At 28.7% G+C, this 9,684-nt stretch overlaps 1 long non-coding RNA gene across 1 annotated transcript in view; it reads right to left on the reverse strand.

The window, feature by feature from the left end:
* Positions 1-770: 770 nt before the first annotated feature.
* The window catches only part of LOC111625031, a 17,611-nt gene continuing 8,697 nt past the window's right edge, over positions 771-9,684 (reverse strand). The window contains exons 3-4 of the long non-coding RNA XR_002756676.1: positions 3,056-3,238; positions 771-2,368 (exon numbers count right to left, since the gene is read on the reverse strand). This is a non-coding gene — a long non-coding RNA (uncharacterized LOC111625031). The remainder of the gene's footprint in view (positions 2,369-3,055; positions 3,239-9,684) is intronic.

The raw sequence follows: 9,684 nt of genomic DNA on the forward strand, positions 1-9,684 counted from the left end.
ACCATAAAATAAAATGATGTAGAAATGCCTGAAAGATACACATCAGATTGGAAAATGTGATCTCTTACATGATAACCTGGTACTTTAAGCAAATTATTTTAAAATTAGCATCATTAAATATTACCTTGTGTTCCTGGCTTCATATTATTATCTGTATAAATCAGTGTTTCTCATCGGGCGATATCGCCCCCATGTGGGTGTTTTTCCCATGTTCAGGGGGCAATTAGCAACAATTTATATTTCGGAGGGGCGAAAAACAATTTTCTGGGCGATATAGTAAAACATTATATTAAGAATAATTAGATATTTTATTCATTATATCGTACAATAATTAAACAAATAACATTATAATAGTCACTAGTCTATTCAAAGCAGTATGAACTTGGCCCTCGGCATCGGAATTTTGTAGTGAAGGGGGCAATATTACGTAAGTTTTATTGAAGGGGCGACGATTTGTTAGAGGTTGAGAAACACTGGTATAAATGCTTGCTTTCAGTTAGCCAACTGTTTAAATTTTTATGAAGGAATGTTTTTGTCCTGTTAAGAAGCTGACTCTGTCCTAAAACATGATGAAAATGTTCCTTCATAAAAATTTAAACAGTTGGCTATCTGAAATTAAACTTTTTATACAGATAATAAATTAGTGTCATGTATTGTAAAAAGTTCCTGAATATGTATTTAAATTTAAAATAAAAATAAAGAAACAATTATTATATAAATATTCCCTTGTATACAATGTTGTTAAATATTTTATCATAACCAGGAATTAATTTGCCATTAACAATTTTTATTTTTACATCATGGTTACTGCCATACCCTTGGATAGGGTAACAAAGTTTTTGATAAAAGTAGGTTTGGATAAATAAATACAAACTTTGTGGAGGGTTCAGCTTTACAATTTGTTAATAGTCATGACAAAGGTTAGTTTCATAATAAATTCTCATTTTCATTGCAAGAAAGGAGTCGTATGAATACTGTTTCACCAGTTGCAGATTTGGTCAAAACTTCGGCAAGAATAACTTTGGCTTAAGCTGTTTTACAATTAATCATATACTACTGAATAATCTGTATTTGATATTCAGATTCCAAAGTAACATGGCAATTACACCAACTTGTGACATGGCATACTTGATGGAGTTTGGCTATTTAGAAGTCAATTAAATCATAACTAAAATAAGATGTGGTTTCACAATCTGAAAGTTTCAAAAGTTTCCAAAACTTTCTTCCTATAAAATTATTCACCTAATATAATACTATATAATACTTTTATGTTGAATTTATATATTTATATATGACATTTGAATTTCAATTTCTAAAATTTTTGGGAATTGTTAGCATTGTTAGTCTGCCAGTGGTGCAGCACACCACAGATTGCCTCTTATAAGATGAACTTTTACAATTTATACTTCAGAACTTTTAACAAAATGAAATGTAAAGAAGTGAATTCAAATTACTCTCTTCAACCAAGAATGTTAAACCAAGTATATAAGCAAAATATTTATTATAAAATATTTTAAAACATTTCTTAAAATGAATGCTAGAGTCTTAATAGGAGCATTCAAACATTTGAGAAAGAATTATGGTAAATTATTACAAAATTAAAAAAAAAATTAAGTAAAAGTGATAAAGTTTCAGAAAAAGATTTTTGGAATATTTTAAATTTTACAAAAAAAAATTCTAAATGAACAAAGTTACAAATTAAATAGTAAAAATACTTTTTGTATTTCTGTCAGAATTAGCACAAGGTTATTGCTGAGAACAAAATCACACAGGAACTCTGAGTGGAAAAAATAAGTTTATTTTCTATGATTTCAAAGGATATGCATTTTGGGCTTAATGGTCTTCTTCAGTCCTATTATTATAGTGACAGCTGGAATAACAATTATTAAAACCAGGGGTAAAATAAATAAAACTGTACAAATAAAATTATTTTGGTTAAATCATATAAAATTAATTTTAGCAGTTTTAATTGGTTTTTAAGGTTTTACATTTTTAATCAAAAAACTTTATACATTTTATGAAATTATATTTATTTTTACAGTTTTACTTATTTTACCCATGGTTTTAATAATTTAGTTATTCCAGCTATCACTATAATATTAGGACTGAAGGGGGCATTAAGCCTGAAATGCATAACCTTTGAAATTATAGAAAATAAACTTACTTTTTCCACTCAAAAAGAGTTCCTTTGTGATTTGTTCTCAACAGCCACCTTGTACTAATTTCAAAGGAAATATAATGAATTGAGAAAACAGTAAGCAATCAAGTACTAGTAAAAATATTGTCATGAACTGCTATCACAAAAGTTATAATTTCCTCCAGTTTGCTCTTGGTATACTTCTATAACATCATCATTTTCCATTTCAAGCTACATAAAATAAAAATAATACAAGTAAATTAATTTCAGAAATTTAGATGTATTTATGATTTAAAAAGTAAATAAATATACATGAAATTTTTATTCTTTATAAAAACAAAATACAATTTTCATTCTTTTTGTATACAATAATTAGAATATCTGTATTTTGTTTGCATTAATTGTTTACTTAAGAGTTCAAATATTGACTTAATTAATCAATGATAGAACTTGGATTAGCTATTGCGCTAGAACCTGACTAATTAACTCTAAAGATATTACATAACCTGGACTAAAGGTAGTTTTGCTGCCATCTTGTATTATATTTAATAATTATAGATTAAATTAATTTAGACTATTCTGAAAGAAAAGATTGATCCAAAGTGGGACTTTGGATTCTGTGACTTTGCTTCTCATGCAGATGCTTTGCCAATTATTCTACTTAGACCTTCATACAGGACAATTGCTGTGCCAATTGATGATTATATACCCATGATCTTTTCTGGTTATTGGCAATGAATCTGCATAGCAAGCAGGAGTTGCAAGTTCAGGTCAGGTTCAATATCTGTAATTAGTCAAGTTCTATACTTTGGTTAATGGCATAATTTGGGCTTGATTTTATATATAATCCTTAAGTAGTAGATTATCAAAATAATCAACTTTACTTTTTAATATTTCTTTCTACCCCACAAATCTTACCAGAAAATTTTTCATGTATTGTGGATTTAGCTAGTCCAAAATAGGCTATGAAGGAGGCTCGACATCCAAGTCAAATTATCCAAGAATATTTTCAAGGATCCAACCCAGACTTGAGTCTAGATCAGCTGTTTTTCAACTGCTAGGCCACGGTCCAGTGCTGGTCTGCAAAAAAATTTCACTGGTCTGCAGAAAAATAATTTGACTGTACTGATGCTGACACAGTTGATTATGGGCAACATTTAAATAGTAATCTAGAATTACTGTACGTACTTTGTTATGTACAGTAACACTAGATAAGCATATATAAGTGTAATAAAATAAGCACAATTCATAGTCATATAATTACTGATGCATGTAAAATTACCCATGATTTTACAGTCCACAATGAAAAAAAGGTTGAGAAACACTGATCTAGATCACTCAAAATGATGAGCTTATGCTTTTACCACTTTGATTGTTAATATTAAAAAAAAAGCCAAAAGGACATAGCCCGATAATAATCAAATGATAACAAATCCAGTTTTAAGTAATTTATAATTACTTTTTGACTGTTACATTTTATAGTGTTTAATAATAATTTAAAAGAAACTACATGAATTAAAAATACCCCCTCCTAAGATTTACATCTGAATCCTTTGGGCTCACATTTAACAATAACAGAAGATTGATTACATTAAGGAAGGGAAGTAAATAAGATTATAGAAAACAATTTCCACTACTTGTAGACTGATGTTAATTATAAATAATTAACTTAAGTTAGTTATACATTTTTTTAAAATTATTACTAATTAATATTATCATAATTTTCTACCTTTAATCTGCAAATCATGTATAATAAATTATGTGAGCAACTTTTTTTGTTAACAAAAACTTGAACCTGTAGATTAGAGGTGGGAAATTATGGTAGTTCACCCAGTGTTGTTTTCATGTGGGGTTTTTGCAGTATATCTTTTACTATAGCTAATATATGTGTGAAATGTCATCAATTTAAATAAATGGACTATTTATTAAAGAAGTGGTTTAAGTCCATTTTTCCTCATGTTGAGTTATTTAATTTAAGGGTTTGCATTTCAAATTGATTTAAAAACAGTGATAGTCTGCTAGGTTTGCCCATGTTTGTATAAATTTAAACACAATCAAACTTTCATATTATGAGCTTCTACATAGCAAATTTCTCTGTATAATGAATTTTTGCATTGTACACTGCTTTTCAGCAAAAAATACAATTAAAATTACTTTTAAATAACTAAGTTAAAAAAAATTGTTGTATAGAAATTTAAAATTTGTAAGGACTATTGATCATTAAAAGTCAATTACTCCATCTGAATAGAGTTCAAATTTAGGTTCAATCTGTAAACCCTTTGTAAAACTGCCCAGGTGTGAAAAATATTGGTCATTAGCTTTTAAAATCATCATGTAATCTGCCCCAATATGGCTATTGGTTGTAAAGAAAGGAGAGATGTTATATGTCAACAAGGGCATTTTGTTAATTGTAAATTGTTTTCATCCAATGTTTTACAGTTAAATTTATTTTAATACAAATACTGTAATACTCTATTATACAGCATTTTTTAGAAATACTTTAACTTATAGTTAACATTTTTTTTATTGAAAAAACAAATTATTGTACAAATTTTTGAATCCCTATTCACTTCATAATACAGTACTGTACTGCACTGAACAGTATAATGGATTAATTTTGTGCCAATTTCATTTACTCTGCCTTCTCTGAAAACACATTCCTGTTATAAAATCAGGGCAGTCTGTACAATGAATATGGATATCAGTGACATTTTTATTGTGTACAGTATAGTGTTTAACTGAGAAAGCAGTCTTAATTATGCAGGTGAGATGAGTCATATCTAAATTGTTTTACATGCTATATGAAGTTCAAAGGGACTTTCCTAAATTTGTCTATGAGAATTCTCAGAAACATTAAAATGGAAAGTTGCATTTCAATTTTATTTTAATTTCAGGTTTGAGAGTAGACAGTTCTATACTGTAGTACAAAAATGTCAAAGCAAAAATGTTTAAACATTATAAAAAATTAATGTGTTGCAGGAAATTTATAAAGGTTCAAAAAAGAAAAAAAGACATTGAAGCAAAGTTCAAAATTCCTGTGAATAGTTTATAAACTATAATAAAAAACTGCAAATCAATTTTGAAATTAGCAGATGACGCGAGACCTACAGCAAAACATGTAAGAACCTGGGTTTATGTTGATGAAGATGAAACAGTTTTAAAGTGGATACATTTAATTTGAGATAAGAGTATACCATTACCAGGACTGCTAATTAAACAAAAAGCTTTAAAGTTTGCAGAATCACTTGGATATACATGTGAGGTTTGCCAACAGGGTTGTGTTTGTCAGGACAGTCACACAGCCATAACTATCATGTGGGAGTGGAAAAAACTCTGAACCTCACATACAGATTTCCAGGAAGCACTAATTGGCTGGATAAATTTTAAAAAAGGCATAGCATAGTTGAAAAAGTGGTGTAAGATGAAAGTATGCTATTATTGAAGAAGACTGCAATCTATGAAAGAATGGAATGTTGAAACAGATTTTGGAAAAATATGAGCGAAAGAACTTTTTCAATGCAGACAAAACTGGTTTATTCTTTACAAGTACAGTACAGTACATTCAATAGAATGCTCACTTTTAAAAATGATTGATGATGGTGGAAAGCAGAGCAAAGAAAGGATCACTGTATTAATTGAAACACATATGACAGGAAGTGAAAAGCTGAAACTGTTAGTAACTGAAAAAAACAAAAATCCATGATGTTTTGAAGGGATGAAGTCTCTTGAAGTGGATTCATCATTTTAATACGAGAGAATGGGTGACTGACTAGCAAGATTTTTGATGACTGGTTATTAAAACTAGACAAACAAATGACAAAGAGAACATAGAAAAATTGCATTAGTTGTAGATAACTGCCAGCACATCCTTCTACAGTCACAAAAAAGGTTTAAAAGTACAGAGTTGTTCTTTTTCCTCCAAATTTAACATCTAAACATCAGCCAATGGATCAAGGCATAATCAAAAATCTTAAATTCCATTATATTAAGAGAGTTTTAATGATGATGATTAATGGGATTTAAAACAATACAGTTGACAAAATTAAGAGAATGTCTTTCTGATATATCAGAATTGATAAATCACTATAAAAGATCACTATAAAAATCGTTTTACCAAACCAGGATTTAACAAAAACTTTAGTGAATGGGATGAAGCCGATGAATTATCCCTTTTGAATTTACAAAAATCATGGGAAGCATTATGTCAATTCAATAAAATTACCACAAATATTATGTTAGATGATTATCTCAACATTGACAATGATATCATTACCACACAGTATCCTAGTGGAGAAGAAATTTTGGAAACCTTAAAAAGTAACCAAACTGACCAAACAATCCAAGATGATGCTGATGATGATGATCCCACCAAAAAAACCGATTAAAGCATTTTGTAGTATTCATAGTGGACTGCACCATTAAAAAAATGTGCCCAGAAGCATTTTTAATGCTCTTAATAAGTGTGAAGCATATTATGAAGAGAGAACATTTTTTGATTCTGTGCAACAAAAAAATTACAAATTTTTTAATGAAAATATAGTTAAACTAACTTGTATTTTAACATGTAAATGTAAACTTACTTAAAATTATGTTATTACTGTATATTATGTTTACATTAATTTGAATTATGTAAAATAAAAAAAATTACATTAGAATAATACTTTATATACAAAAAACATTATTTCTGTATACCAAAATCTCCCTTTTTTTTTCAAGATTTAGCAACTTTGTTATATAGAAGTTTGTATGTATAAATTCATTATACAAATGATTTTTATGAGAATTAAATATATTTTTTTGTGCCATAGAATAGACTTACACCATTTTCATAATTATTAAATAATTAAAATTAATGATTTTGAATAGTTTAAGTTTTCATTTTATACCATATAACTTTGATTATCTGAAATAACATAGACCAATGCTACCTCAGATAACCAAAAACTTGGATAAAATGCCATTTCAAATTTACAAATGTAAAAGATTTATATGGTATTGCTTTTAAGCCTCTTTTTGTATCTTAGTGAATTTAATTATATATAACAACAACAATTTTTACATCATTGCTATATTCAATTGTAATATATTCAAAAAAAATATTCAATTGTACATTGCTATTGTACAATTTAATATGTTTCTATTGCAAGAATATTGTGAGAATCAAGACATAAATTATCCATTTTTAAAATTTCGCTGGATGTAAAAATTTTTTTTTCAATAAATAAAAAGACAGTCAATTCCAAAAAATTTTTTTCTGGAATTGACTGTCTTTTTATTTATTGGATAAATTATCCAATTAATTTAATTAAATGGGGAATTAAAAATACTTCATCCTAGATTATGAGTCGTTTTGATCAGAAATCTCTCCTCTAATGGAAGAGATCCTACATCACTGCCTTCATTTTTCGATAGAATATTGCTTTCTCGTGTAAATGGAGATGATGAGAAAGTACACGAGAGTGATATTTTCCTTCAAAATTTTTAATAAATTAGTGAGAAAAAATAAATTTCTCCCACATGTTGTTTACACTAAAGGAACTACATTTCTCACTTTTATGACAAAAGGGGAAATCAACTTCTCTTTTACAATCCTTTATCTCCAAGGTTTGACATCCATCTGGCAGTCCACCCTCTCTTCACGTTCCCACACATCCCGTCTGTGAACTTAAATGCTGACCAATCACAATCTTCAATGGATGATGATAAAAAAGGTGATTTTCCAGCCATTCAGGGCAGTCAACAGAAATATGACATTTGCCATAGGAGACACGCAGTCTACAGAAGAACAGATTTGCCATAAGAGACCAGCAGTCCACAAGAATTTGTAAAGTGCCATAAGAATCTCTCATCCACAGAAGTAACTTGTGCATCATAAGTTCCCGCCTAGAACTTCATCCTTCTCCCAAACTTCACTATAGTCATCCCGCCTTATCAATGATTCGTCATCAATCAGAAGATATAGTTCAAGATCTACAATTGAGGTAGTACGTCTTAATACTTGTAAATCTCTCTCTCACGTGAATAAGATAGGGATTAATAATCTCTCCATAGCTGTATTTTATTTGTTATTTCTTATTAAATAATGTTTTGTTACTTTAAATGGTCTTGTTATTGAATGCAAAGCTGCGCCAAAGTCTTATCACTTACTTACGGTCCCTCCTACTCAAAAAAGTATATTAATTTATTCATTAGTGTGCCTAACACACTATTTAGGCTTGTGTCAGGAAAAACAACTTACAGGGCCATTTATGACTTCCCTGTACAAAAATATATTCTTAAGAACTCATCCTATGACTCTGTGGTCAGATCTGGAAGATCTGCCCACATTTAAGTGGTAGAGATTACATTCATCTACCCCTGGTTTCTCATATATAGACTTTAAAATATTTTAAAGACTACATTTTATTTTTCTTAATATGTGTATAAATACATAATTTGAATGAATAGTGAAGTGTCAAAATCCAGATGTGGTCATCAAAAAAGAAATATTAACTCTTTCAATGGTAACTTTGTTGTTGATGTTCTTTTGGCCTTCTGTTATTGATGTTCTAATGTTCATTCAGAATTTTTTGATTTTGAAATTTAATATAATTACTGTATTTTTTGCTTAAATGCAGTAGTTCTGTTAATTATATTTTGAATCTTTGTAAGTATCTCTATATTCCTTGTGGAATATTGGCTTGAATTTAGAACGCACACACTTGAATTACAGTGTATTTGGAGTTTTCAGTACTAAAATGCTAATTTATACATGTATTCAAGAATCCCTAAAGTAACTGCTGCAGTATATCACTCAAACATCTACACACAATCTTGTCCAGCAGCAAAAAAGGTTTATTAAACCATTAGGTTTTTATTCAAAAAATTGAACATATACAAAATATTAATGGAAATCTAACATAAATAAGCAAACACCAAACATGTTTAAATATAAACAATAAAAATTCTACATTCTGCTACATCACACTAGGCATTGTCATAAAAAACAAGCCTAAAGAAAAGAAAAAAAGTAACAAAATAAGTGTCTCATTATGTTGTGAAGATCTCCAACCAAGATTTTCAAGAGCTCAATATTGTGTTTATCAATAAGATATCAATATAGTATTTGAAAATCTGGATGGGTCTGGCCCTAACTAGTCTGGAATTTCAATGCTTCACTATATTTTCTGGTGTGTTTTTATGTTTACATGCAGAAAAAGAAAATCAGAAAAAAAAAACAATTATTTAAAAAAAATTATTTTGGTCTCTAAATTTCACATATTATGTATAAAGGAATATTTCTTTTAGATTAAAATGTATGTACAGTAGAGTGTTTATTATCTGAATGCCAATCAACCGAAAGCATTCCAGTTGACTGTATCATGCTGGATTGAACGTTTTTGATACTAGATTAACTTCTAAAGTATAATTTTTTTTAATATAAAGAAATTGCTTTTTGCCCTTGGTTTAATTAAATTAATTAAAAACCTACTAATGTGAGGTAGGAATAAGGACTTATCATACCAGTGATAATAAGCACGAACACCCAGGTATCAATCACTGGTGTG

The sequence above is a fragment of the Centruroides sculpturatus genome, unplaced genomic scaffold, assembly GCF_000671375.1.
Source record: "Centruroides sculpturatus isolate CEXI.00-Female unplaced genomic scaffold, Cexi_2.0 scaffold40, whole genome shotgun sequence".
In the NCBI taxonomy this organism is placed as follows: domain Eukaryota; kingdom Metazoa; phylum Arthropoda; class Arachnida; order Scorpiones; family Buthidae; genus Centruroides; species Centruroides sculpturatus.